The sequence below is a fragment of the Callithrix jacchus genome, chromosome 9 (genome assembly GCF_049354715.1).
Source record: "Callithrix jacchus isolate 240 chromosome 9, calJac240_pri, whole genome shotgun sequence".
NCBI lineage: Eukaryota > Metazoa > Chordata > Mammalia > Primates > Cebidae > Callithrix > Callithrix jacchus.
In genome coordinates, this window is record NC_133510.1 from 82,638,280 (window position 1) to 82,662,831 (window position 24,552).

The window sequence follows — 24,552 nt, forward strand, 5'->3', positions numbered from 1 at the left end:
GATATGCCCATAAAGCTTCTTTGGTCCCCCAAAACTAGGAATCAGATGAATGTCTGGCAACAATCCAAAGTGCAGTTATACTGCTACAGAGATGGTAACTCACCTCCGTTGCACATGACTCCCAATCTGTATCATGTTGTGTCAGAACATCACATGCCCCTTCATATGAATTAATTTAATGTTTCCCAACCTTTATCACAATCATGTTGCTATATCCAAGAACCACAAATAACTTGTATTTGCTTAATGTTTTCTTTAACTTTTTTTAAAAACAAATAAATTTATTTTAAAATAACTTTATTTTAAAGCAACATTATGTGGCTTTGGTAAGTGAAAAACATTTCCACATGACATAAAGAAGACTGTTAAAGCAAATACAATGTTTTGAAAACAAAACATTAGGTTGTGTGTCAAGGGTCTGAGCCTAAGCTCTCAATTTATTAAAAAAGGGATATTGGTAAGGGTTGGGCATTTGAGCATCAACCTAAGATTTTTCAATATAGCATAATCAGAAAGATTAAAAGATAGTGAAAAAAGAATATTGTGCTAAATGCTATTTTAATGTTACATCTATCTATTATAACATTACCTCATGTACCACCAGTCTACATGTCCTAAACTTTTGGAAACTGGCTGACTTTAATTAGTATATGTAATAATAATTACGGTTAATTAAGTGAAGGTTACAGAATGGGCCTTAGTTGCACACCCAACTCAAGGTATGAAGGCAAGGCATTGGTAGGAAGGCCAATTTGTATAAAAATATTTCTGTGCTAAAGGAATTTCAGAAATAAGAGTCATGCTCCGTAGCACTGAAGTTAGAAGAATAAATTACAAAACAAGGTGTCTTCAGTATCTGGAAGGCAAGTTTAGGTGCATGAGTTCTATCTTGGATCACTAGTATGTAGTTGAAGAATCCAGTTGTCCTTCGAATCAAATTCTGGGAAGAGCTTTTAAATTCCTTCACAGACCAGAGTGCAAAAACAAAGTAAGGTATTATTGAGAACCAAAACATGCAGTCATAACAGACACAGCATCACTGATAATGATGCTGACCATGCCTAGTTTCGGCAAGTGGGAATAGTATTAGCTTCATGTGGTTGTCTTAAAGATTAAATGAATAATGTATATGAGAGAGAAAAAAATTTAAGATTTTGTTTGTGTTCTTGTATTTGCCTTTTCCTTTCCTCATTTAAGCTGATAGCAACTCTGCTTCCTTGCGTCAGGGCAGGTTTGTGGCAAGGAAGAAAGCAGAAGTTGCTTTCAAAACATTTTCCCTCCTAACTTGAAATGGCCACCCACCAATTTCTATTTAATAATAGTTCAGGGCTCGTGATCTGATTGGAATTAGTATATGAGGTTGCTAGAAACTTACTGAAGTTCTATATGCATAGCATTATAAATCAATAAAAATAGCATCGTTTTTTATTTGCCTTTATTTTCACTTGCCTAAATTTGCCTTTATTTTCACTTTACAAAAATTTTGACCATACTCTCCTGGAATGTTATTTTTACTTAGAGGGGAACCAAGCAGAGGGGTTCACCCAAGCCATCCTTGGGTGCTTCCATGGGAAAGAAAGATATCACTGAGAATAATAAGTGACACCAAGGCTCAAAACAATGAGAGAGAAGTCTCTCTGTCCCTTGAACTGCAGGGGTTTGCTCACAGATCTCTGGAAGTAGCCCCAGAATGTGACAGGATCTTAAAATGAATGGCTGCTTCACAGAAGCTGGAACGTAGGTGTGGGACTCACACTAGTCAAACATAGCGGTGCCACAAACATGACTGAAATGTAGCAGTTTGGTGGATCTGAGGTCATTCAGTGAATATGTATTGATTGGCATCTATTTTTTTGTCAATCATTATTCTGGGTTCTGGGGATACGGGAGTGAATGAAACAAATGAAGTACCTGCCATCAATGAGTTCTAGTAAGGAGGGACAGAAAATGAATACATTTTAAATGAAAAAATTCAGATACCACTAAATGTAGTGAAGAAAACAAGAGGAAAAGACAATTTCTGAATTTACTAGCAGTTAAGAGATATGGAGGTGTGGGGAAGAGAAGATACTGATTTAACCAGGAAAGATCTGAGCTGAGGGTATATCCAGGTTTTCCAGGACCTGATATTATTACAGTTTAGATATTTCTGTTTAAAAAAAAGGATTTAAAATTACAAATAATTAAGTTCAAGGCCTTGGAAGGGGTCCACTCAAGTGGGAGACCCTAGAGTCTCTGCCCCTGGCTGACTTCAAGGATGGAGAAGACACCTAAAGAGACCAGGCTAGGATAAATGCTTCAGCATTACCTAATTAAGTAGACACAACACATGACCACAGGAGCACTGTGTATGTATAATCTCAGGAACTTGACATATAACCCTGGTGGAGGTAAAAGACTGAGAATGACTGATAGTGCATTCCCTACTGTCGAGGTGGTAAAGTTCTTTGCAGAAAATCAGGAAAGACGATCTTGAGGAGTCTAAGTGAGATTCTTTCCTGATACATAGATAAAGAGCCTTGCATATCTGCCGCATGTAGTAGGGGCTTGGGTTCATTTTCTGTTACTGCTGTAAGCATAATAAAACAATATCCACTTATTATCTCACAGTTCTGTAGGTCAGAAGTCTGAGTGGGCTCAGCTGGATTCTATGCTCAGGATCTCAGAAGGCCAAAAACAAGGTGTCAGCTGGGCTGGCCTCTTCTCTGGAGGCTTTGGGTAAGAATCTGTATCCAGTCCCATTCAGATTGTTGACAGAATTCAGTTCCTCGCAGTTGTAAGGGTAGTTCTCTGTTTTCTCCTGGCTGTCTGCTGCGGGTCACTGGAGGCCTCTCCCCATTTTTTACACATGGCCCCCTCAATCTTCAAAGCCCATCACATTGTGTAAAATCTTTCTCAGGCTTTGTTTCTAATCTCTCTGACTTCTCCTCTGCCACCAACCTGAGAAACGTGTCTGCCTTTAAAAGCTGATGAATTTAGATAATCTCTTTGTCTTAAAGTTCATTGACTGTCTAACAGGAATTAATCACATGAGTGATAGCTCATCATATTTACAGGTTCCAGGGATTAAAGGGGACATCTTTGAGGAAATATTTTAGAAATCTTGCCTGATACAGGGCTCAATAAATAATAGTTTCTTTCCATCTTACACTTCAACAAACATTCCTTGATTACCTACTGTAATTCAATAAGTAAGTCAAAGAGGTGAATAAAACATTGTTAAGGAGTTCACAGTTTAATGGAGGAAGCTGATATTGAAACATAATTTTAATGTGATATAAAAGCTAATACTTAACACAGAATTTATTAAGTACCCATTCCTGTTATAAGCACTGTTTGTATATATTACCCTACAGGGTAAGGGAAGGGAGATACATAAAAAGAATGTAGGGTATGCTGTTGAAGCACAGAAGAGTGTACTTTGGGGTGCTGAAGGAAGGGGCAGTTAGGAGGGCCTCTCAGGGAAATCTCTGAGAAGGTAATGATACATGAACTCATCATTGTTAAGGAAGAGTCGAATTGACTAGGCATAAACGTGATGTATGTGTAAAGGTGGGGGTGAAATTTTATATGTATAAAGGCAGAAAGAGGAACAGTTATAGTAGGATCAGAACACAACGCAACAAGGAAGTCATAACAGGACACAGAGCTGGAGAAATAGTAACCTAATCATGGAAAGTCTATACAAATAAGTGAACATGTTTATTATAAAAATGAGAGGGATGATTGAAGGATTTTAAAAAGTGTAACAAAGAATTATTTGAAATAGCTCAGATACCCCTAGGTAAAATGTAAAGAATGTTTTATTTTCAAAACTTTTCTCTCCTCCCGAAGCGTTTATCCTGTGACTTATTCTTGCTAGTAGCAAACAATTAATCCTTCACATAAACTGAGAATTAAGATGTTAATAAGGCTTAAAATATGACCTATCTCATTTTAAAAGAAATTCTCAGACTGAAAAGTCATCAGTGCAATGGCAAGCTGTTGAAACCTTCAGATTTTAAAACTGGAACGAACGATGCCTTTTTCTGTTTGGAAATTAGCTTGGATGGCAGCTGGCGTTGTAGAGGGAAGATAATGGGATGATGAGGAATGTTCTGATTTTTCCCTATGCTCATCTGTCCATTCTGTTAGCATCTTAGAGTACTCATATTCTACTGGGTTGTCCTCATTATGGTTCAGTCAAGTAGTCTGGCTAGGCTAAATGACCCCATAGTGTCTTGAGAACTTACAAAGAACATGTGTTTCTACCCTCACCAGCATAATTTAAAGATAACGAATAAAGGAAGGCTTGGAATACTACCATTAAGATAATGGAGCTTGTGGTTAAAAATTGTTACTAAAAAAATGGGGTAATGGGAAAATAGGTGGAAACTATTATATAAATAACAGTTAACTTCTAAATTTTAGAAGGTTAGTGTCATGTAGTAGACTTCTGTTTTTGGTTTGTTTTAATGTCACCTGTCCAGCATCCCTCCCCGCTTCTATTAATAGTAGTAATGGCTGGGCCTGGTCATTCACACCTGTAATCCCAACACTTTGGGAGGCCGAGGCGGGTAGATCACGAGATCAAGAGATTGAGACCATTCTGGCCAACATGGTGAAACTCGGTCTCTACTAAAAAAAGAATACAAAAATTAGCCAGGCCTGATGGTGCACACCTGTAGTCCCAGCTACACAGGAGGCTGAGGCAGGAAAATCACTTGAACCCAGGAGGCGGAGGTTGCAGTGAGCTGAGATCATGCCATTGTACTCCATCCTGGCAACAGAGAGCGACTCCATCTCAAAAAAATATGTATAGTAGTAATAGAATGGGACAGAGTGTGATGATTTTATTTATTATCTCGGCACTCCCTATCAAAGTTCCCTTGCCAGCAGTAGATACATGAACCAGTTAGGGTTCTTGAGTGCAAATAATGGAAACGCACGCTGCCTGTATGTATTCATTTTCTACTGTTGTATAACAAATTACCATACACAAGGCTGGGTACATTGGCTCATGCCTGTAATCCTAGCACTTTGGGAGGCCAAGATGGGCAGACTGCCTGAGCTCAGGAGTTCAAAACCAGCCTGGGCAACGTGGCAGAACCCTGTCTCTACTAAAAATACAAAAAATTGGCTAGGTGTGGTGGTGTGAGCCTGTAGTCCCAGCTACTTGGGAGGCTGAAGCAGGAGAATCGCTTAAACCCAGGAGGTGGAGGTTGCAGTGAGCCAAGATTGCACCACTGTACTCCAGCCTGGCAACAGAACGAGACTCTGTCTCAAAAAAAAAAAAGCAACAGTAATTGAGTATATAAACACTGAATTTGTTTCCTGTGCTAGACATATAACCAAGGATTCTCGAACATGTATGTCAAAACCTAACTCTATTTTGTTAGCTGTCACTTAACATCAGTTTAAATCATTCATTTATTCACCATTATTAAGCCGATATTTATGAGTACCCTATTGGTACTCTGAATGTACCAAACCCTGTGTTAGTGCTAAAACTCTAACAATGTAAACACTCATTCCCTGCAATCAACAACATGTAATGACTAAAGATTCAATTCCATGATCAAGCATAGCACCATTAATAGTAGAGTAGCCTCTGTTATGTGCCTCAGCATTGCCTAAATTTTAGCCTGAGAGTTTAACCAGGCCTTTTAGATCAACTATTACTTTACTAGAAACATAAGAGATAGAAGAGCATATTAAATGATACCACACATACTTAATCAGACAAACCTGAAATATAGGATAATCTCTAAAGTCAGTGTTGTAAAATATTTTACATAGGCCAGGCCTGGTGGCTCACGCCCATAATCCCAGCACTTTGGGAGGCCGACAGGTGGATCACAAGGTCAAGAGATGGAGAGCATCCTGGCCGACATAGTGAATTCTGTCTCTACTAAAAAATACAAAAATTGGCTGCAACTTCTGGGAGGGGCTTGTACACCTGGTGCGGGAGCTGTGGGGCTCAGAGATTGTGTTTGAAGTAGTGGTTCCACCAACATGTCCCGTGGTTCCAGAGCCAGTTTTGACCACCACATTACCATTTTTTCACCTGAGGGTTGGCTCTACCAAGTAGAATATGCTTTTAAGGCTTAACCAGGATAGCCTTACATCAGTAGCTGTCAGAGGAAAGGACTGTGCAGTAATTGTCACACAGAAGAAAGTACCTGTCAAATTATTGGATTCCAGCACAATGACTCGCTTATTCAAGATAACTGAAAACATTGGTTGTGTGATGACCGGAATGACAGCTGACAGCAGATCCCAGGTGCAGAGGGCAATGCTATGAGGCAGCTAACTGGAAATACAAGTATGGCTGTGAGATTCCTGTGAACTTGCTGTGTAAAAGAATTGCTGAGATTTCTCAGGTCTATACACAGAATGCTGAAATGAGGCCTCTTGGTTGTTGTATGATTTTAATTGGTGTAGATGAAGAGCAAGGCCCTCAGGTACATAAGTGTGATCCAGTAGGTTACTACTGTGGGTTTAAAGCCACTGCAGCAGGAGTTAAACAGACTGAGTCAACCAGCTTCCTTGAAAAAAAAGTGAAGAAGAATTTGATTTGACATTTGAACAGACAGTGGAAACTGCAATTACATGTTTGTCTACTGTTCTATCAATTGATTTCAAACCTTCAGAAATAGAAGTTGGAGCGGTGACAGTTGAAAATCCTGAATTCAGGATTCTTACAGAAGCAGAGTTTGATGCTCACCTTGTTGCTGTAGCAGAGAGAGACTAAACATTGCCGTTAGTTTACCAGATCCATGATGTCACTTACCTGTGTGTTTGATAACAACAAACCAACATTACCAAGGTCCCTGGATTGAAAAAAGGAGCCTCTCCCACTCCACCTACCACCAAAGTGGTTAGGACTCTATATAAATAAAAACAGTGCTTTTGGATTAAAAAAATACAAAAATTAGCTAGGTGTGGTGGTGTGCACCTGTAGTCCCAGCTGCTCGGGAGGCTGAGCCAGGAGAATTGCTTCAGCCTCCACCAGGAGGCTGAGGTTGCAGTGAGCCGAAATTGCACCACTGCACTCCAGCCTGGTGCCTGGTGACAGAGTGAGACTGTCTCAGAAAAAAAAAGAAAAAATTTAAATAAAAATGTTCTAAACTAAAAGACACTGAAAACTATGATGACCAATTAAACATGTAAATTTTGATTAGGTTCTGATTTGGAAAAAAGTTATATTAATTGATTCTTGGAAGAATTAAATATGGATTGTATTTTAGATGATATTAAGGAATTTTTGTTATTTCTGTGCTAAGATGTAGTAATGTGATTATGTAGGAATGTATCCTTAATTTAAGAAGATGAGTATGTTAAATGTCATGATATTGACAACTTACTTTCAAATAATTCCGTGAAATAAAAAATAAATAAAAATGCATATAAGTAGATAATGCAAGATTTTAATTTCTCAATTTAGGTAACAGATATCCAAATGTCTTTTACTATTTTTTCAACTTTGCTGTTTGATATTTCTTGCAATAAAATCTGAGGGAGAAAAAGAATGGGTTGTGGGGAGACTGTGTTGTGATTCTCAAATAGAGTCGATGCAATTACTCCAGAGGTATTTGGATATGTGGGTAGAGGTATTTTTGATTATCAAAATGATTGTGGAACACTACTGTGGTTTAGTGAGGAGGAGAGTTATAACTAAATAACTTGTAATGTGTGGGAATTTTCCAAACAACAACTAAGTACCCTTCCCAAAATGCTAATAACTCCCTGTTGAGAAATGCTAAAATTAAACGAATAAATAGATCATACAAAAAATATTTCCTTGACCTTATATAAAAGTCTAATGTTTCTTCTCCAATTCACAAAAAAATACTTCTGAAAAAGTAATCTATATTCATTGTTTCCATACCCACATTTTTAATTCATTCCTCAGTCCACACAAGTTTGATTTAATAACCACCTTCCTTAAAACTGGTTTTTATCAGGATTAGCACTGATGTAATTGCTAAATCCAAAGGATGTTTTACAGTATTTGACCATGGTGAATATTTCTTCCCTCTGGAAATTTTCCCCTTGTCTTCCATGACAGTACTTTCTTCTGGGGTTTCCTAACCCTATTTTTCAGACTCCTCTTATAAGCCCCATTTTTCTCTGTCTACATCTTATTTCACAGGATTTCATCTTTAACTCTCTTTTCTATTTAATTTTTCTCAGATCCCAACCTGAAGGCTGAATATTGCACCTAAGTCCCATACCTATTTACACAACTGCCTACTGACATGAAGTCTTCAAGCCTAATACACATGAAATGGAACTTAATATCTTCCCCACATACAATTGCTTCTTTTGTAGTCTTTATTTCAGTTAATGACTAGGTTATATTTAATGGTTTAGGGACCTATCAAAGAGACATGGTTTCCAAATGGCAAGGGAGGGGAGTGGTAGGGAAAGAGATGGCTAATCAAGGGAGAATTGAATGAGGTTTTTGGAAGTGATGCAATGTGAATTAGGGAGGACCCTCCATGTACAGGAACAGAGGCAAAAGCAGAAAGGAAAATGACACTACACTTTTTTTTCTGAAAATGAAGAGTCAGAATTGATGAAGTGTACATGTTTTTTTGGCAGGAAGAATGGGCAAGAGATATGGTTGGTACATCAGGCAGAAAATAGATCATGAGGAATCTTTTATGCCATTCTAAGGAGTCTGAATCTTATCCTATCAAGTCAGAGTTCACAGGTTGATTGTCAACAGACTACACAAGTGGTTTTTTGGCTTATGCCATGCTTTACAAAGTGTTAAATTATTTGTTGACATTTAGAAGCGAAACAATTTCTTATAAAATCTGGATTTCCAGTCTGTTTTGAAGAACTGGAAGTTCTGGCTACATCTGAGAGGCTCTAATGTCACTACTATACAATAGTCCCCACCTGATCTGCTTTATTCAATTGTCAATTCTGCCACCTGCCTGGCCCCTGAGAGCTTTGGTAGTAGCTGCTTCAGCTTCAGATGATGAGAGCTTATTGAAGCAAGAGCGTAATAGCAAATATTTGGGTCAGAAAGGTCATTCTGGAATTAAAATAGAGGACAGGGGCTGGGGCACAGGGAAGAGTGCCCTGCAGAAATGAATGCAAATTCTAGAGCAACAGTGGACAGAGGGAGAACAAACACATCACCTTGCCTCAGACACCATTTATCCTCCTAAACCTCTGGGTGGCTCAGAGGAGACAAGACTCATGTAGTAATGAGGTGACAGTTGAAGATAGCCTCAGCTAGAGCAATGACACTACAGATGGATAGGAGGGGTTAGGAATCAATAAAGCTTAATGATTGATTGTATGTGGCGTGTAAAAACTGGAAGGAATGTAAAGGAATTTCCAAGTCAATGATAGAGAATAAGGTGCTAAAAATCCTCATTTATCACACTACTTAATAAAAAACTTCTTCTATATTAATTGAACAAATTAGCTTACCAGATCTATTTTCACATATGTCTAGTAACTATAAATCAGTCTATTATATATCATTTCTGAGTAAAACTCTAGGAAAGATAATTAAATGCAAAATGAATGGAAATTTTAAGACGTTAATGATCACTAGCAACAGCTAAAGGTTTTTGAGAAATAAGCCATGATAAATTAGGCTTGCTCTTCATTTCATTGCTTGTTTTGTTAAGAATGCTGGGCTAAGAGTCAGGATCATATAGAGTCTGAGAGTAGGTACAATTTATAAAACTTCTCTAAATTGCTTTGTCTTGATAGGTACATGGTAGTCATTGCATTTCTTAATCTGAAAACATTATTTCTCATACTATATCAGCTTTCCATTTTTTCCAAACAATTCTCCACATTATCCTAGTTTCTCTTTTCAGTTTTCCTTTCCATTTTTTATTTCATTTGTTTTTCACTAATTGAATGACAGTGTTTTCTTCTACCTATTGAACTTTAGATATTTCTAGTTTTCCCAAACTATATGACTTTTATTTAAATCCTCAAAACTCTCATATCCAGTTTGTATATCTTTACCTCTCTGATTCATAGTCTCTCTCACGTCTCATGCACACATGTATATACACACTATATGTGTATATATATTCTATAGTATATTATAATTTATTTAATTTTTATTTTACTTTTGTTTTTCATTATTTTCAAATTTATCCTTTTGAATTTTATCCTTAAATCTTACTTTTATTATAGATAAAATTCTATAACTATGACATTCTTTTCACATCTTTTTTATACCCTATTATGTAGTTACTCCAGTAACTACAGTTACTCAAGTAATTACATAATATACATATAATATATACATATTATATACATTATATACATAATATACATATTATATACATTATATACATAATATACATATAAAAATAAAGAAGCTTGTGTATGTTTCGTTCACAATGATAGTAAAAGAAGATATGAAAAACATACTGAGAGGAATGAGGGTTATATTTTGCCACGTGCATATAGATTTGTAAGATATGAATGAGTTGAAAGTGTAAATGACAATGACTTTATTTTTAATTGCATCCAAGCAGGCAAACAGCTAAAATCTTTCTGTCTGAGAAAGTAATTTTCACTTTTCTTTAGCATAGGTTAAAAAAAAAAATCTTAGAGTGGCTAAGTAAGCCATTCTTCTGTTCATTTTCATAAAATTCATTGCAATATTCTAATCTCCCAGAAATAGGAAATGTTTATATGGCATCAGATTAGTTGAGATCTGAAATGAGAGCTTGAAAACCTGTCTCAGTAAAAGTGTTCTTGTACTTTTATGGCTATTCTTGTGTTTTTACTGTGCCACTCTCTCTGCTTTCCTTTATCTCTAGATTCCTATTACAGGTCAACTCAAAAGTTGACATTAGTGTAGTTTTCTCAATTGTAAAGGTTTCTGGTATGCTATTGACTTAATTCTGAAGACAAGAGAAATATAAGAAGAAGAGAGGAAAGAATAGTTTGGCATGATGAAGCTGTTTTAGATATTGATTATGGTGACATTTATATAAAAGTTACATTTGTCAAAGCTCACAGAATTACACACAAAAAAAGCTGAAGCTTTCTGTGGGTAAATTATGTTTCACTAAAAAGAGAGGACCTAAATTCTAATTGTTTCTGGGTTTTGGGGTTCAGGGAGCCCTTGGCTCCCCTGAGAGGAGGTTTCTCCAGGTTCTTGGTCTCTCATTTCCCCAAGAATGGAAGAGGAGACCACGGTGTAGTGTGGCCATCCATAGCTGAATTTGGCTTACAAATGTATTTTGCTTGATTAAGTCTCTGATTCTTCTGGGTTTAATTGTTGGTTATAAATTTAAAATATAAAATAAGTACAGGATGCCTCAAACAAAACACTTTTCTACACTTCAATAGTCCGGAACATATGTTTGCATATTACCGATTAGTCTCAAAGTGGATGTTCATTGTAATAAATTATGAAGAAAAAAGCAAACTTTATTCAGATATTTCAGAAGTCAGAAACATTCTTTATAAATATTTTCATAAAATATTTTTTAAAGATGCTTAAAATATGAGCTCTAGCCATGTAGAAAATTTGGATATAAGGAAAATCACATTTTCAGGGAATTTTAATGAAAAGGTAGTTATATTAAATAAGGTTGAATTATTAACTTGCACCCAGGCTGGAGTGCAGTGGCGTGATCTCAGCTCACCGCAACTTCTGCCTTCCGGGTTCAAGCAATTCTCCTGCCTCAGCCTCCCAAGTAGCTGGGATTACAGGTGCCCATCACCCTGCCCAACTAATTTTTGGGTTTTTTTTTTTTTTTTTTTTTTTAGTAGAGATGGGGTTTTGCCATGTTGGCTGGGCTGGTCTCGAACTCCTGACCTTAAGTGATCTGCCTGCCTTAGCCTCCCAAAGTGCTGGAATTATAGGCATGAACCACTGCGTCCAGCCAAGTTCTTAATTTTCTTTCATTGTTTTAGAAGAAACATAAATATAAGATGCCCACACATAAATATAAGATGCCCATACGGTAGAGTCCAATAGATCCTAAGACACTTATGCCTTTAAAATTAGAGGTTTTTTTTTTTGTTGTTTGTTTGTTTTTGAGACGGAGTTTCGCTCTAGTTACCCAGGCTGGAGTGCAATGGCACGATCTCGGCTCACCGCAACCTCCGCCTCCTGGGTTCAGGCAATTCTCCTGCCTCAGCCTCCTGAGTAGCTGGGATTATAGGCACGCACCACCATGCCGAGCTAATTTTTTGTAACTTTAGTAGAGGCGGGGTTTCACCAATTGGTCTCGATCTCTTGACCTCGTGATCCACCCGCCTTGGCCTCCCAAACTGCTGGGATTACAGGCTTGAGCCACCGCGCCCGGCCAAAATTAGAGTTTTAAATGATACAAAAAGTATTGGAGGTCAGCATGAACATCATCCTATACACAGGCATGAAACTGTTTCAATAAGTAGCTAAAAGTCAAACTTCCTTTTGTCCATGGACATAAATTAGCAAGTTCTTTTCTGGGGGGCAGGGAGGATACAGGGGCAAGGTCTCACTCTGTCGCCCATGCTGGAGTGCAGTAGCACCATCTCTGCTCACTGTAGCCTCAATCCCCTGGGCTCAAGTGATTCTACTATCTCATTCCTTCCCGTACCATGTAGCTGGGACTACAGGTGTGCCCCACCACGCCCGGCTATGAATTAGCAAATTCTTGTATTCCTAACTAGTTACTTGTAAGAATGAATTATGTGGATTTGTTTTCATTCTCCAGTTAGTTCTACAATCCTTTAAGGCAGACTCAAATTTCTTCTGTCCTCCTATATTGTGAAGCATCATATTTTTCACATTGTGCATGCTCAACAAATGCTTATAATACTGATACTGTAGTTTGTAAGTGGGACCCTAGCAAACCTAATTCTTTTCAAATGTGCTGCATACATGTTCATTGCAACCATTTATTTGGGCAGGAATCATAAATTATACTCCCCTAAATATCCAATTAATTTTTAATAGTTTTTTTAAATTATAAAGCTAACTAATTATCTTTGCAAAATTAACAGGAAATAAAAAATATAAAGAAGATCATGTCACTTGTAGTATCATTACCCAGAGATTTACTAATTTTTTTCTTTGAAAACATTTGTAAATACAAATTTTTTTAAATTTTTCATCTTTACTTGGATATAATTGACAAGTAGAAATTATACATATTGAAGGCATATAACTTGATGTTTTGGTATATGTATTCACTGTGAAAATATCATCGCAATCAAATTAGTTAATCCATCACCTCACATAGTTACCTTTTATGTGTGTGTGGGATGAGAGCACTACTCTCTCAGTCAAGTAATTACATAAAAATTTCAAGAATACAATATGGTTTTGTTAACTGCAGTCACCATGCTGTACATTAGATCTCCAGAACTTACTCATTTTGTTTTACTGAAACTTTGTACTATTTGACCAGTGTCTCTCCATTTTCCCCACCTTCCATACCCTGGCAGCCACTGTTCTACTCACTGCTTCTGTAAGTTTCACTATTTTAAATTCCACATATAAGTTAAGATCATGCAGTATTTGTCTTTCTGTGTTAGCTCATGCCATTCAGCATAATGTTCTCCATGTTCATTCATGTTGTCCCATATGATTCCCTTCCTTTCTAAGGCTTAGCAATATTCCATTATATATTTCACATTTTCCTTATTCATTCATCTTTGCATGGACACTTAGGTTGTTTCTATCTTAGGTATTATGAATAATGCTACAATCAGCATACAAGTGCAAATGTCTCGTGGAGTTACTAATCTTTTTTTTCTTTTGGATATGCTGTGATATGAAATGTCTCCCAAAATTCATTCGTTGAAATGTGATCCCCATTGTTGTGGTATTAAGAAATGTGACTTTTGGGAGATGATTAATTTATGAGGGCTTTGACCTAGTGAACAGAATTGGCACCCTTACAAAAGGGTTGGAGGTTGAAGGGAGTATTCTCTTGCCCTTCTGTTCCCTCTACTACATGAGGGCACAGCAATTCTCTTCTCTGGAGGATGTAGCAACAAGGTGCCATCCTAGAAGCAGAGAACAGTCCTCACCAAACATCAATCATGCTAATGCTTTAATCTTAGATTTCCTAGCTTCCAGAACCATGAGAAATAAATTTTTACTGTTAATAAAATACTCAGCCTGTGGTATTTTCTTATTCAAATGTATTAAGACAGAATTAAGACTGATACTATAGTTTTCAAGTGGGATCTTATAAAAAATAATTCATTATTCAATCACATTACTTGTCTTTTTTTGATATTCAGCTTTTTAAGTTCTTTATATATTTTGTTTTAAAATTTTTTTTAATTAAAAATTAAAATTTTTTAAATTTTTTAAATTAAAAAATTGTTTTTAAATAGAGACAAGATCTCACTTTGTTGCCAAGCTTGGTCTCGAACTCCTGGGCTCAAGTGATCCTCCCATCTCAGCCTTTCAAAGTGCTGGGATTAAAGGTCTGAGCCACTGCGCCCAGCTGAGTTCCTTACGTATTTTGGATATTGTGTTCTTATCAGATATTTGGTTTGCAAATATTTTATTATTGTTATTGAAAATGGAATTATTTTCTTAATTTCCTTTTAGATAGTTCATTATTTGTGTATAGAAATGTCACTAATTTTTGTGTTAATTTTATATCCCACAACTTATTTAAATTTGTTTTAACAGTTTTTGTTTAGTCTTTAGTGCTTTTACGGATATTATCATGTCATCTGCAAACAGTGATAATTTTTCTTCTGCCTTTCCTATTTGGATGTGTTTTCTTTTTCCCTCCCCTTTTCCCCTCCCCTCCCCTCCCCTCCCCTCCCTTCCCCTCCCCTCCCCTCCCCTTCTCTCCCCTTCTCTCCCCTCCTCTTCTTTATTTTCTTTCTTTTGTCTAGTTGCCCTGGCTATGACTAGTATATGCTGACTAGAAATAGTAAGAGTGGGCATTCTCTCCTTGTACTGGATCTTAGAGGGAAAGCTTTCAGTTTTTCCTCATTTATTATGGTGTTTGCTGTAGGCTTTTCATATATGATCCTTATTGTGTTGAGATAAGTTGCTTCTATGCCTACTTTATTTAGTTTATTTTTTATTATGAATAGTTGTTGAAATACATCATGCTTTTTCTATATTTATTGAGATGATCATGTGGTTTTTATGTTTTCTTCTGCTAATGTTTTATATGACATTGATTGCTATTTGCAAACCAAATGTCTGAACTATCCTTCCATCTCAGAGAGAAATCCCACTTGATCATGGTGTATAATCCTTTCAATTGCTATGGAATTTGGTTTGGTCGCATTTTATTGAGGATTTTTACATTTGTGTTCATTGGGGATATTGACCTATTGTTTTATTTTCTTAGAGTCTTTGTCTGGTATCATGGTTATCTTGGTTTTGGTATCATGGTGATACTGGTATGACAATTCCTGTTTTCTTTTGGTTACCATTTACATGAGATATGTTTCTGTACCCCTTCACCTTTAGTCTGTCTGTCATTAAATCTAAAGTGAGTCTTTTATGGACATCATATAGTTAGGTCTTATTTTTGTTTTTAAATCCATTTAGTCACTCCATGTCTTTTGATTGGGGGAGTTTAGCCCACTGGCCTTTAAAGTAATTTTTGATAGGTAAGAACTTACTCTTGCCATTTCGTTAATTGTTTTCTGCCTGTTTTGTAGTTCTCTTGTTCCTCTTTTCTCTTATTGTCTTTCTTCTTTTGTGGTTTGATTACATTTTTGTAATGATATGCTTTGATTGTTTTCTCATTATTTTTTGTCTGTCTATTGTACTTATTTTCATGGTTACTATAGAGTTTACATTAAACCTTTTCTAGTTCTAGAAATCTGTTTTAGGCTGATGTCCACTTAACTTCAATCACTACATACATACTGCATATTTTATTTCCCTTCCCCACACTTTATGGAATTGATGTCAGATTTTGCCTCTTTCTTTATTGTGTTTTCATTACAAATTTCTGTGGTTATAGTTACTCTGACTAGTTTTGTATTCTAATTTATATATGAGTGTTGAGAGTAATTTTCTTGCCACAGTTATCGTATTATACTGTTATATGTTTGTGTTATATTTACCTTTATACATGTGACTTTTATAATGTCTTTTTATTTCACCTTGAAGAACTTCGTTTAGCACTTTTTGTAAGGCAGGTCTAGTGATGACAAATTCATTTAGTTTTGTTTGTCTGGGAAAGTCTTTTTCTTTCTTTCATTATTAAAAAACAATTTTGCCAGATAAAGTCTTCTTGGTTGGCAGGGTTTTTTTGTTTGTTTCAGCACTTTTAATGTGTAATCCAACTCTTTCTTGAACTGTAATGTTTCTGCTGAGAACTTTGCTGATCTGCAGTGTTTCTTCTGAGAAGTCTTTTGTGGGTTATTTTCTGTTTGACAAGTCACTTTTCTCTTGTTGCTTTAAGAATTCTTTTTTTTTTTTTTTTTTTTTTTGTCTTTGGCCTGTTGACAATTTAGTTATAATATCTCATTGTAGACCTCATTGGCTTCACTCTGTTTAGGGATCTTGGGGCTTCATGAATCAGGATGTTCATTCCACTCTCTAGGTTTGGTAAGTATTTAGCCAATATTTCTTTAAATAAGCTTTCTGTCTTTCTCTTTTTCTCTCTCTTCTCCTTCTGATAAAGCCATAATATGTATATTGGTCAACTTGATGTTGTCTCCCATTAGTTCTATACTTTTTCATTGTTTTCCTTTTGTTCCTCTAACTAGATATGTTCAAATTAGTCTTTGAGTTCATGGACTTTTTCTTCTGCATGATTGAGTCTGTTGTTAAGCTTTTTATTGAGCTTTCAGCTCAGTCCCTAACTTCTTTTCACTGCAGGATTTCTATTTGGTTCTTTTTTTAATGGTTTCTGTTATCTTTGTTGCACTTCTTGTTTTGTTCATATGTTGTTTTCCCCAATTCGTTTAGTTGTTTATCTGTCTTCTTTTGTAGCTCACTGAGCTTCTTTAAGAAAATTATTTTGAATTATTTGTAAAATGGTTAATAAATCTCCATTTCTTTAGGGTCGGTTACTAGAGCTTATTAGTTTGCTTTGCTGGTATTATATTTGCTTGATACTTTATGATCTGTGTAGCCTTGAGTTGGTGCCTGTGAATTTGAAGGAGTAAACACCTTTTCCAGTCTTTACAGGCTGGTTTGGCAGACCTCCTTCTGCTGTGGCCTTTGAGTGATGGGATTGTCTCTTGGGATCATGATTTACTGAGGCTGGAGTTTTGTCATGCCATTGCTGCCATGTCTGCAATTAGGTCTGCCATTGGTGGGCCTGATACTGGGGACATAGGCAGGTATGGATCCTGACTGGATGGGACTGCTTCTAAAACCATCATCAAGCAGGGCTGGAGCCAGGTCATAAGGCCACTTCTGGTCTTCAGTTGGACCTGCGGATGGCAAGACTTTACCAGGGTCACAGATGGTTGTGGCTCCTGCTGGGTCTTTGGGTGAGCTCCTGTTGGGTTCTAGATGGTTGCTGAGTTGGCAGGACTGGTCTGGGACTGCAGTACAGAGTTGGAGGTAGATCACAGGGCTACTTCACAATATAGCTGGGTCTGTGCTTGGCTGGACTTTTAACCGGGGCACAGATGAGTGTGGCTGCCCCCTGGATTGTACCTTGGTGGAAGGGGCTAGTGGCAGGACTGTGGACAAGTGGGGCTGGAGCCACATCCACAGGGATACAGGGCTGCTTCTTGTCTGTAGCCAGGACAGTAGTCACTGAGCCTGCCACTGGAGTGTGAGCCTGTTTTCTCACAACAGCCCTCTTGGTCTTGGGGCCCACCAATGCTTTGCAAATTTCTGCTAGGATCCCAAAGTTCTCCCAAAGGCACTTTTGTTGATGGATGACTGCCAAACTATTGTTTCTCTTTGTGTGGAGGGTGGACATAACCTAGGGATCTCCTATTCTCTCAGCTCTCTTTATCTCTTGGCATACATGTTTAAAATACAAAAATGGGATTACTGTATACATACAGTTTTATAACTGTCTCTCCTATTTAGCCACATATCATGGACACCTTTCTATTCAATAAATATAGGTCTATAATACATAAATATTATTCCATGTACTGTATTTTATTTAATCAATCCTCTTTTGTTGATTTTAAGGCATTTTACATTTTTTTCTGTTATAAACAATGTATAGTTGAACATCACTGATTTTACCTTTCTTCAGAAAAAAAAAGTCTAAAAACAGAATTGCATAACAGAAGTTCAAGCTCCAAGTTGAGATCAATAAATACTTGTTGAATAATCATCAACTATATGATTGCTAATGGGGACCAAATATTCTTTAACTCATTTGGAATGGTTAATCTTTTAGACGTATGAAGGTATATTATAAAAATGTATATAGTGTATAGTAGCTGGGACTACAATCATATACCATTGTGCCTGGCTAATTTTTCTATTTTTTTATAGAGACAAAGCTTTTTCGTGTGCCTGGCTGGTCTCACACTCCGGAGCTCAAATGATTCACCTGCCTCTGCCACCCAAAGTGCTGGGATTACAGGCATTAGTCACTGTAGCTGGTCTATAAAAGTATATTTTTGAAGTCTTTCTAACAGCTTCACTGACAAATACTTTGAAATGCTTATTCAGAGAGAATCTTTGTGGTCTAAAGGTTTGGAGAGACTCAATATACTGTTAGCTTATAATTCCAGCACTTTGGGAGGCCTAGGCACGCAGATCACTTGAGCTCGGGAGTTCAAGACCAGCCTGGGCAACTTAGTGAAATCCCATCTCTACCAAAAATACAAAAACTTAACTGGGCATGGTGGCATGCATCTGTGATACTAGCTACTTAGGAGGCTGAGGAAGGAGGATTGCTTGAGCTCAGAGGCAGAGGCTGCAGTGAGCCAGGATTCCACCACTGAACTTCTGCCTGGGTGACAGAGTGAGACCCCATTTCAAAAACAACACAAAAACAAAAGCAATAAAAAATAACATTGTTAACTATCAAATATTGATAGCAATATTTACCATGGAGAAATATCAAACTTCAGTTTTTCTTGTGGCTGATATTAGCAGCAGTATTATTCATTAATAGTGTCCCTTACCAATGATTTAAAAAATTTTTAAAGATGATAATAATCTCAGAGATGTTGAGAGGGTTAAGGGAGTTAATGCAAGGTACTTGTCAATGGTAAGCAGGTAAAAAATATCTGTCCTACTTCCTAACATTCCTAATGATGCCCTACTCCTAGCAGTTAGTTATTCATTAATGCCATGGAGATACTGGAGTGTTCAACCATAACATATTAACAATAACCATTTAACTTGATTTCATTTTTAGATGGAGTTTTATATATGTTTATATGTAATCAAACGATTACATAAAGCTACATTTTATTGCTTGTTAGAAGAAAGACTGAATCATTTAAAAGTATCATTACAGGTGTTTTTTAACAGTAAAAGCAGTTGTATTTCTTTTAAATTCACCTAATAACTGTAAGTAATCTAAAAGGAAAAAAATTAATAAATTCTTTGGGGGAATATATTAGTTATATAAGTAACACTTTTTTTTAAAACTTATCAGTTGCAAGTAAGTTATTGTGTGTAACTAAAACTTTTTGAGAAATCTGCACAGCATGCACAAATGATTTAAAACCCTCTTTTTAGCCAGGTGTGATGGCTCACACCTGCAATCTCAGCACTTTGGGAGGCTGAGGTGGGAAGATTGGTTGGGCTCAGGGGTCAAGTGTAGCTTGGGCAACATAGTGAGACCCCTGTCTTTACAAAAAACGTTTTTCTTTTTAATTAGTTGAGCATGTTAGCACATGCCTGTAGTCCCATCTACTTGGGAGGCTGAGGTGGGAGGATTCCTTGAACCTGGGAGTTTGAAGTTGCAGTGAGCCCAGAATACACCACTAAACTCCAAACTGGTGATAGAGTAAGACTCTGTCCCAAAAACAAAACAAAACAAAACAGAAAATCCAAAGAAACCCTTTTTTCCTCTGAAATCTCATTCTCTAAGAGAATCTTTTACTCACAATTAAAGACAAAATTTATCAACCCAGATCCTTTAAAGTGTAGGTTGACTTAATGTGATTTTCTTATTGTGTCTATTTTTAAATAAGCTGGATAAAAGAAAAATGGGAAAAAAAGCTGTCTTTTCTTTGAGACTGTTTAAATTTTAATTTTAAACCTCACATGGAAAGCAATGTTCAATTTGAAGTGAAACATTGTAAAGCAATGTATTAGAGATCCTGGGGCAAGTTCAATCTAATTCAACTAATAAATATTGAGCACATATTATGAGTTCAGCACTGTGCTGGGAATACAAAGAAAAAATTAATTTGGATGTTAATGCTGGGAGAAACTTTAAGAATAATTTAATACAAACCTCTGAATAGACAGAGGAGGAAATTAAAGGTCCTGGGAGTTGAAGTGGCTTTTTCACAGTTAGTAGATAAGTAGTAGAGCCAAGGTTAGAACACTTCCAATTTGGTATTCGTTGCATCGCCTCACAGTCACTGCTCCAAGGTTTTACAAAAGATACAGTTTTTACATTGGCTAGAGCTCATGTGGCTGGGCTATCCCAACAAAGCAGGTCGGGAAAATTTCCGTGATAGTCAGCATCTCAAAATAGCAGCTAGTCACTGCAGCTTTGTTCCTAACTCTGGAAGAATGAAAGAAATTCTAATTATACAACTGGCACTAGACAAATAGTACCTCTCAACAAACGTTTGAGAGCTAACTATGTGCCTGGTTCTGCGTTATACCTTAGGAATATAAAGTAGACCCCAAACAATCCTTGTCTTTAAAAAACTGATAGTGTAGTGAAGGAAACCTATCGAGATAATTTCATAACATTACATAGCCAAAACCAATGCCTAGGAAAATGCATTCCAAATTTGTTTTCCTTTTTCATCATTGTTTGTTAAAATTTTGTTACAGTGAGAATGTTTTGGCCAGGACACAAATACCCAGATCTTTCTTCAACACCCCTCTAAAGAGTTCCTGTGGCAGAAATTTGCAAAAGAAACAATGGCAAAGCAAAGCAAAGTTAGCACTTTGACTCCAAATCTCAATGCAGAGAAATAGGATAGTTTTAGGGGAGAAGCCATTACTTTAGTCTAGTTGGGTTTCAATGACCTGGTGAAAGCACCATGTAACATTCAAACCCACATTTTATATCTTATTCTGGTGCATGTAACAAACATACGTGTGTGAGAAAGGGTGGGCTGATTCAGCCTCTGCCATTCTGGGCCAGACCCACTCTTAGTGGTCTGATGGCCTGAAAGAGAATCACAGAGAGCCCCTGTTGCTGATATTTTACACTTGGAATCCCACCACTAACAAATGTGGCCTCATCAGTGACTTCAAATGCAATAAGCACCTCCTCTCTACTTTAACAGTTTGGTACCCTTTCATAAGACATTTCCTCCCTAGAGTATTCTGTTTTGTTTTGTTTCCTTTTTTAATGCCAGATAATCTCCTTGAAAACTTAAATTTTATTTTTAAAAAATCATTCTTTTTTTCTTTCTTTCTTTTTTTTTCTCAAGATGGAGTCTCACTTTGTTGCCCAGACTGGAGTACCATGGCACAGTGTCTGCTCACTGTAACATCTGCCCCCCAGGTTCAAGCAATTCTCCTGCCTCAGTCTCCTGGGTAGCTGGGATCGCTGGTGTACACAACCACACCCAGCTAATTTTTGTATTTTTAATAGAGAAGGGGTTTCACCATGTTGGCCAGGCTGGTCTCCAACTCCTGACCTCAAGTGATCCACCTGCCTCGGCCTCCCAGATTGCTGGGATTATGGGCGTGAGCCACCGTGCCTGGCCAAAACCACTCTTTTCTATGACGCCAAATTTGGATCAGTCCTTTTCATTATATCCTATCATCTATTATACCCAGCCTAAATGTAACTGGTTGCCCTGTGAGGTGCAGATAAAAACAATGGATACTCTTGTTTACTCTCCTTGAGTTAATAGAGGAGTTGAAAATTTTAACAGAAGAGCTGATCATTCACGTAGAGCTTTAAATATTTTTAGATGGGCCATGAGACATAAAGCAAACATTTTGAATATTTATAGCTCTACAATTCTACTGTGAAATGATTTTTATTTTTTAAACTTATTTGCTGAGTTAACATTAGCATTACACAAGAAATGGAAAATCTGACAGAATCTGATGATTATCTCATGAGGAAGTACAGCTATATACATCAGAAAGCAACAACATGGCAACTTCCTTCTTAAAAGCTTTTCTTTTAATCTTCTTTCTCCATAAATATGATCTGAGCAATCTATAAATCAAGGTGTTTACTTTTTTATTAGTAATATACTTTAAGTTCTAGGATACATGGGCAGAACATACAGTTTTGTTACATAGGTATACACGTGCCATGGTGGTTTGCTGCACCCATCAACCTGTCACCTTCATTAGGTGTTTCTCCTAATACTATTCCTTTCCTAGTCCCCAATCCCCACTCCCTGACAGGCCCCAGTGTGTGATATTCCCTTCCCTATGTCCATGTATTCTCATTGTTCAACTCCCATTTCTGAGTGAGAACATGCAGTATTTGGTTTTCTGTTCTTGTGTTAGTTTGCTGAGAATGATGGTTTCTAGCTTCATTCATGTCCCTGCAAAGGACATGAAGTCATCTTTTTTATGGCTGCATAGTATTTCATGGTGTATGTGTGCCACATTTTCTTTATCCAGTCTATCATTGATGGGCATTTGGGTTGGCTCCAAGTCTTTGCTATTGTGAAAGGTGCTGCAATAAACACACATACATGTGTCTTTATTGTACAGTGATTTATAATTTTTTGGGTATTTACCCAGTAATGGGATTGCTGGGTCAAATTGTATTTCTGGTTCTAGATCCTTGAGGAATGGCAATTCCTCACTGTCTTCCACAATGGTTGAACTAATTTACACTTTCACCAACAGTGTAAAAGCGATCCTGTTTCTCCACATCCTCTCCAGCATCTGTCATTTCCTCACTTTTTAATGATTGCCATTCTAACTGGCTTGAGATGGTATCTCGTTTTGGTTTTGATTTACATTTCTCTAATGACCAGCGTTGATGAGCTTTTTGTTATATGTTTGTTGGTTGCATAAATGTCTTCTTTTGAGAAGTATCTGTTCATATCCTTTGCCCACTTTTTGGTGGAGTTTTCTTTTTTTTCTTGTAAATTTGTTTAAGTTTTGTAGATTCTGGATATTAGCCCTTTGTCAGATGGATTGCAAACGTTTTCTCCCGTTCTGTAGGTTGCCTGTTCACTCTGATGATAGTACAGAAGCTCTTTAGTTTAATTAGATCCCATTTGTCAATTTTAGCTTTTGTTGTCATGGCTTTTGGTGTTTTAGTCATGAAGTCTTTGCCCATGCCTATGTTCTGAATGGTATTGCCTAGGTTTTCTTCAAGGGTTTTTATAGTTTTAGGTCTTATGTTTAAGTCTTTAATCCAACTTGAGTCAATTTTTGTGTAAGGTGGAAGGAAGGAGACCAGTTTCTGTTTTCTACACTTGGCTAGACAGTTTTCCCAATATTATTTATTAAATAGGGAAGCCTTGCTTGTTTTTGTCAGGTTTGTCAAAGATTAGTCGTTGTAGATGCATGGTGTGATTTCTGAGGCCTCTTTTCTGTTCCATTGGTCTACATATCTATTTTGGTACCAGTCCCATGCTGTTTTGGTTACTGCAGCCTTGTAGTATATAGTTTGAAGTTAGGTAGTATAATGTAATGCCTCTAGCTTTGTTCTTTTTGCTTAGGATTGTCTGGGCTATATGGGCTTTTTGGTTCCATATGAAATTTTAAGTAGTTTTTTTCTTTTCTTTTCTTTTTTTTTTTTTTTTTTTGAGACGGAGTTTTGCTCATTTACCCAGGCTGGAGTGCAATGGCACAATCTTGGCTCACCACAACCTCCGCCTCCTGGGTTCAGGCAATTCTCCTGCCTCAGCCTCCAGAGTAGCTGGGATTACAGGCACGTGCCACCATGCCCAGCTAAGTTTTTGTATTTTTAGTAGAGACAGGGTTTCACCATGTTGACCAGGATGGTCTCAATCTCTTGACCTTGTGAACCACCCGCCTTGGCCTCCCAAAGTGCTGGGATTACAGGCGTGAGCCACCGCGCCTGGCCATGAAATTTTAAGTAGTTTTTTTCTAATTCTGTGAAGGAAGTCAATGGTAGCTTGATGGGAATAGCATTGAATCTAAAAATTGTTTTGGGCAATATGGCCGTTTTCAAGATACTGATTCTTCCTATCCATGAGCATGGAATGCTTTTCCATTTATTTGTGTCCTCTCTTATTTCCTTGAGCAGTGGTTTGTAGTTGTCCTTGAAGAGGTCCTTCACATCCCTTGTAAGTTGCATTCCTAGGTATTTTATTCTCTTTGTAGCAATTGTGAATGGGAGTTCACTCATGATTTGGTTTTCCATTTGTCTATTATTGGTAGATAGGAATGCCTGTGATTTTTGCACATTTATTTTGTATCTTGAGACTTTGCTGAAGTTGCTTATCAGCTTAATGAGATTCGGGGCTGAGATGATGGAGTTTTCTAAATATACAATCTTGTCATCTGCAAACGGAGACAATTAGACTTCCTCTCTTCCTTTTGAAGACCCTTTATTTCTTTCTCTT

The 24,552-nt window shown here is 37.1% G+C and overlaps 1 protein-coding gene and 1 pseudogene across 1 annotated transcript in view; both read left to right on the forward strand.

The window, feature by feature from the left end:
- The window catches only part of LOC144577638 (uncharacterized), a 191,514-nt gene that overhangs the window by 4,133 nt on the left and 162,829 nt on the right, over window positions 1–24,552 (forward strand). The window lies entirely within an intron of this gene.
- Window positions 5,928–6,881, forward strand: LOC103795338 (proteasome subunit alpha type-6 pseudogene; annotated as a pseudogene).